The sequence below is a fragment of the Lepidothrix coronata genome, unplaced genomic scaffold (genome assembly GCF_001604755.1).
Source record: "Lepidothrix coronata isolate B3197 unplaced genomic scaffold, Lepidothrix_coronata-1.0 Scaffold356, whole genome shotgun sequence".
Classification (NCBI taxonomy): Eukaryota; Metazoa; Chordata; class Aves; order Passeriformes; family Pipridae; genus Lepidothrix; species Lepidothrix coronata.
The window spans coordinates 41,845-47,348 of record NW_016690536.1 but is presented as its reverse complement, the minus strand read 5'-3'; the positions used below and the strand labels follow the sequence as shown (position 1 = coordinate 47,348).

Below are 5,504 nucleotides of genomic sequence, written 5' to 3'. Positions count from 1 at the left end.
GAAACCCTCTGGAATTCAGCCCCTCCACCCCCCCAGCCCAGAGGCAAATGGAAGCAGGAGAAGGAGGAGAGGAGGGAATCCCTGCTGGATTGTCCCAGCCTTTCCCCTGGGAATGTTTTAACCTGGATAAAACCCCTCCCGGTTTTTTCCAGCAGGTGGGTGACGTTGCAGGAGCAAACTGGAGACCTGGGGAGCTGCTCCTCCTCCTCTTCCTCCTCTTCCTCCTCCTCCTCCCCCCTCTCCACATCCAAACCTCTCCCTCGGCCGAGCTGAGCCACTGAAAACGCGGATCGATTCCAGGGCTGGGGCTGCAGCTCCCGGGAATCGATGCCCTTCCCATGCTGAGCACTCCAAGGGATGTTATCTCCCATTTCTGATTCCCTCAGGGATCAAATCTCCTGCCACAGTTCCCGGAATCCGAACCATTCCCGGAGCCCAACCCGCACATCCACAAACCAGGCAGGCAGGGAAAGGAACTGGGAGCTACTGGTGGATCCTCTGGAGCCTCCCCAGATCCAGAGGCTGCTCCAGGGATGTGCTGGGGGTGGACACAGCTGGGAGAAGAACGGGATTAGGGAAGCCAGGAATGGCACAGAGCCAGCAGTGCCCTGGATCCCAGCGGATCCCAATGATCCAGCACCATGTTCCCACTCCAGCTGAGGCTTCTCCAGGGCAGGAGGACACGGCCAGGGATGAGCCTGGGCTGGAATGGGATCAGGGACACGAACAGGACAGTGGGAGGGAAGGAGCATCCTCAGATCCAGGTCCCAAATCCTTCCACCCACTCCTGGAACACTACCCCTTCCTAAATCCCCTGTGCCAGATCCAGACCCCAAATCCTGCAACACTTCCCCTTCCCACGCCTGCTATGCCAGATCCAGACCCAAATCCTGGAACACTTCCCACACTCCCTGTGCCAAATCAAGACCCCCAATCCCAGAACACTTCCCACACCTCCTGTGCCACAACCAGACCCCAAATCCTTCCACCTCCAGAACACTTCCCCTTCCCACGCCTGCTATGCCAGATCCAGACCCAAATCCTGGAACACTTCCCACACTCCCTGTGCCAAATCAAGACCCCCAATCCCAGAACACTTCCCACACCTCCTGTGCCACAACCAGACCCCAAATCCTTCCACCTCCAGAACACTTCCCTTTCCTAAATCCCCCATACCAGATCCAAACCCAAATCCTGGAACACTTCCCACACCCCCTGTGCCAGATCCAGACTCAAATCCCAGAACACATCCCACCCCCCATGCCAGCCTGGCTCTGGGTGTGTGGGGCAGGACCCCCGGGCAGGACAGACAGCCAGGACAGCCGGGACATCCAGGACATCCAGGACAGTCTGTCTGCCAACCCTCCTTCCCTCTGGAATTCGGTGTCCCCTCCATCCCCCCCCCCCGGGGCTGCGGCTCCTTTGGAAGCCGCCAATGCCGGCGCCGTGCCCGGGATCGGCTGTGCCAGGGCAGAGCTGCTCCTGCCCGTGCTCCCCCCGTGCCAGGACACTTTGTGCCACCTCCCTGCCAAGCGCTTCCCATCTGATCTCTGCCTGATTCGCTTCCCTGCCGTGCGCCGGCGGGGAGACGCCTCTCCAGGCTCGTTCCTGGAAGCATGTTGGGATGGATCCCGGTCTGGCTCTGGCCAGACTGCTCTTACTGGAAGTGAGAATCACAGCCCGGGCACACGCGGTGCCTGCCCAGGGCCCTGGCACCTCCAGGAGTTCCCCTGGGGACGAGGGTTCGTCCCTTGGGATGAGCCGAGCTCTGCTCTCGGAGGGGGTGGTGCCGACCCCACACGGCTCCCACGGGATTTACTCCAACCCCACCCCCAAATTCAGGCTCTTGGGAAGCTCTGCTGGTGCCTGGGGAACATCCCGTGTGCTCCCGAGTCGGGATGAGGAGGATCTCCCGGATGGAGCAGCTCCCTGCTCCGTGGGATCCAGCAGAGCCCCTCCTTTGCAGGCAGAGCATCCCTGACCCCTCATCCCCCTCCTGGGAACGCATCCAGCCCTGGAGCACATCCTGATTTCTGCTGGAGAAGTGCCCGACGGAGAAACCAGGGAGCAGGGAGCGTCCAGGTTCATCCCGGGTTCATCCCAGGCGTCCCCCCATCCCTCAATCCACGGCCAGCTGAGGGGGGGAAGGAGCTCTGGGGCACCTGGTGCATTCCCAGCATCCCTGGATCTCTGGATCCCGGCGTGGGGAGCCAGGAGGCTGCTCCAGGCGGAGGGCAGGGATGGGGGAGGGAAAGGGGTGTTATAAAACACGAGACCTTGGAACAGGCGTGGAAAGTTGGCGGGCACCACTCGCCCTTCCAAGGGCCTTAATCCCCTCGTTAGCACAGGCCGTTAGCACAGCAATTAAGGACAAAATCCCGGCCCTGCAATGCAGGTCTGCGCCGGCAGGACATCCTGGGAATTCGGGCACTTCCCCAGGAACTCCGGGCTCAGGAGCGTTTCCCACCTTGGGCAGCTCCACGGGGCTCATTTCCAGGGGGCAGGGGAATGTTTTCCTAGGAGGAAGGACTGGCTGGATGTCACCGAGCACGGACAGATGGGAGCGGGCAAAAGCCACTCCAGGAGCTGGGGTGAGGTCCCTGCTGCAAAGCTTGGGAAGTGGCAGCACGAGGCAGCTCCAGGAGCCACATCCAGGCTGGAAGGGCCAATGGATGGAGTTCCCAGCAGCTCCAGGAGCCACATCCAGGCTGGAAGGGCTCATGGACGCAGCAGATGCCGCTGTCCAGGCACAGACAGACCCTGGTCCTGCCCCAGGAGCTGCTCTGGCCCAGCAGCACAACCAGAGGGACCTCGGGACAGCAGAGGGACCAAATCCCGGGAGCAGAGCCGGGATCTGGGATTTCAGGGATGCTGATCCCTGGGGTGTGGATGTTCCAGACCCACATTATGGGTCACCCTTGGGGTCACCACAGCTCTGTACCCTGCAGATGTCACCTCCCCTGCCACCTCCAGCCTCCCAGCTCCTCTCCAGCTCCCCGTTCTCCACCCTGGAGCAGCCCCCGCCCATCCAGCACATCCCTCTTCCCCCATCCTTTCATCCTGACTCAGACAGCACTTCCCCCATCCTTTCATCCCGACTCAAACCCCTGCACTCAGGGCCGCAGAGAACCAGCCTAATGGCCATTAAGTTCCCCTCCAGAATATCAGATTCAGCTCCATCAATTTTCCTGCCTGGAGAGAACATTTTGCGGCGGAACCCGAGCGGCTCCGACAGCCCTGACGGCGCTTCCTTCCTTCCCCGGGAGCAGCTGCTCCCAAAAAAAAAAAAAACAAACCACGGCTCGGGATTTACTGACAGTTGGCAGCTCCAGACAGTTCAGAGCCACGAGCCAGAGGATGTCACCAGCTCCTGTCACCCGTGGCAGGGAGGGAGGAGAGCAGGGAGCCGATAAAAAAAACAAACCCGCGGCTGCCGCTCCAACCCTCCGGCTTTTTTCCGGCGCCCGCCCCCGACCTGCTGGTGCTCCAGCCCTGCCCTGCCTGGTCGCCGGTGCCAGTCCCTGCTGGGCACTGGGAATGTTGCCCCGGTGACGCTGCGGCAGGGCCGGGCTGCGGGGAAACAGGGAGCAGATTTCCCTGGCAGCGGGAGCTGCGACACTGCCCGGCCGGTGCCACCCGCAACAGGTGGGTGGTGGCATGTTGGGGACAGCAGGTCCTGCTGCCAGGCTGGGAGCGGGCAGGGAGCGTGGCTGCGGGCCCCCAGAGCAGGCCAGAGTCAGGGAATTATGGAATTGTTCAGCCTGGAAAAGGTTCTCTGAGATGGAGCCCGGCCGCTCCCCCAGCGCTGCCAAGGCCACGTCCCCAAGTGCCACATCCACGGGGATTTTAAATCCCTCCAGGGATGGGGACTCCACCCCTGCCCTGGGCGGCTGTGCCAGTGCCTGACCACCCTTTCCATGAAAAAATTTTCCCTGATATCCAGCCTTAACCTCTCCGAGGCCATCTCCTCTTGTCCCATGGCTCCTTCCCGGGGGGCCCTGCGGGTTGGATGTTCCACCCCTGCAGGTTGGAGGGATGATTCCAGGTCTCTCCCTTCCCCTCCCGGGCACTGGAGCCGTGGGGAGCCACCCTGAACACATTCCCAAGCAGCCTCCCGGGGCTTCTCAGGGAAAAACACGGGGATCTGGGCGTTTACTGCCTGCCAGGAGCAGGCTGGGGCTGCGCTTCCAGAGTCACCAGGGCAGGGATGCTTCCCACCCATCCCTTCGCCAGGAAAACCATCCCCACCGCCCGTCCCACACCCAGCCCTGCCCAGGCACCGCCAGAGCCACCCCGGAGCAACCCCTGGAGCAGATTTATGGAGCGTAACAACAGCCGGGAGAAAGCAGGAATGGCAGGATGGGAACCCAGCGCCGGGAAGCCCCAAATCACCGCCAAACCCACGCCCGGCGCTGCCGGAGCTCGATCTCATGTTGGACACGAGGCTCTGCACCAAAAACTGCCTCCGGCAAGCCCAGACTTCCCGAATTCCCTCCGCCACGGCCGGGGCTCGCTGACACTCCCAGGGAGCTCCCAACTCTTCCCGAGGGGGCTGGGAGTGAATTCCCACCGGCTCCTGCGTGGGGCGGCTCCGCGGCTCATCCCGTTATCCCGGGGCTCATCCCGTTATCCCGGGGCTCCGTGGGATCCGCCCGGCTCCCGCCCAGCCCCCCACGGCTCCAGGAGGGACGAGGCGGCTCCGTTTCATCCCAAACTTTCCCTCAGCCGCCCCTCCTTCCCGTTTCCCGGAGCCAGGGGCGGGCACCCCCAAAGCCCCTCAGCGCTCGGGGTCTCCAGGAAGAATTCCCAAACCAGCAGCTTTGCAGCAGCTGCAGGAATTCCGTGTTTCCTCCTTCTTCCCCAAAACGCCCATCCCACGGTTGTTTTGATTTTTGTTTTTTTTAATCTAACAGCGATATTTCGGCCCCAAATCCCTTTTTTTTTCTCTCCTCTCCCCCCGCGAGCTGTCAGGGGAACAGGGCGGGGAACCCACCGCACCCCTCCGGACCCCCCGGCCCCGCAGGGGGGTGGCTTTGGGGGCTCCGGCAGCGATTTGTGTCCTCCCCCCGCCACCAAACTTTGCCGGGAGCCCCCTCGATGCCCTCCCGGTGCCCTCCCGGTGCCCCCCGGACTCACCTGCGCTCCGGGCGGCGGGCGGGGGCCGCGCCCGCCCCGCCACTCCCCGCGCCCATCCGGACCGGCCCCGCTCCTGTTCCCGGTCCCGATCCCAATCCTGATCCCGATCCCGGTGCCTCCCCAGCGCAGCCTTTTTTCCCCCCCGGCCGCGGGAGCGGAGCCGCCGCTTGCGGGGCCGGGGTTTGAATTCCTCCGAGCGGCCCTGATTGGGCTGCGGGAGGTGGGGACGGGATTTTGGGAGGGGGCGGAGTGTTGGGATACGGGGTGGAGGGATGCGGGATGCGATGGAAGGATGAGGGGGATGGAGAGATGGAGGGATGCGGGGGATGGAGGGATCAGGGATGCGGGGGATGGAGAGATGGAGGGAT

The 5,504-nt window shown here is 63.1% G+C and overlaps 1 protein-coding gene across 2 annotated transcripts in view; it reads right to left on the bottom strand.

Annotated features, from left to right (window-relative positions):
• The window catches only part of CTXN1 (cortexin 1), a 27,226-nt gene extending 21,766 nt beyond the window's left edge, over positions 1 to 5,460 (bottom strand). The window contains exon 1 of one of the 2 annotated variants that reach the window (XM_017838755.1): positions 5,137 to 5,460. The gene's annotated coding sequence lies outside the window, so the exon portion shown is untranslated. The remainder of the gene's footprint in view (positions 1 to 5,136) is intronic. The other variant, XM_017838753.1, reaches the window with a different exon arrangement.
• Between the last annotated feature and the right edge of the window lie 44 nt (positions 5,461 to 5,504).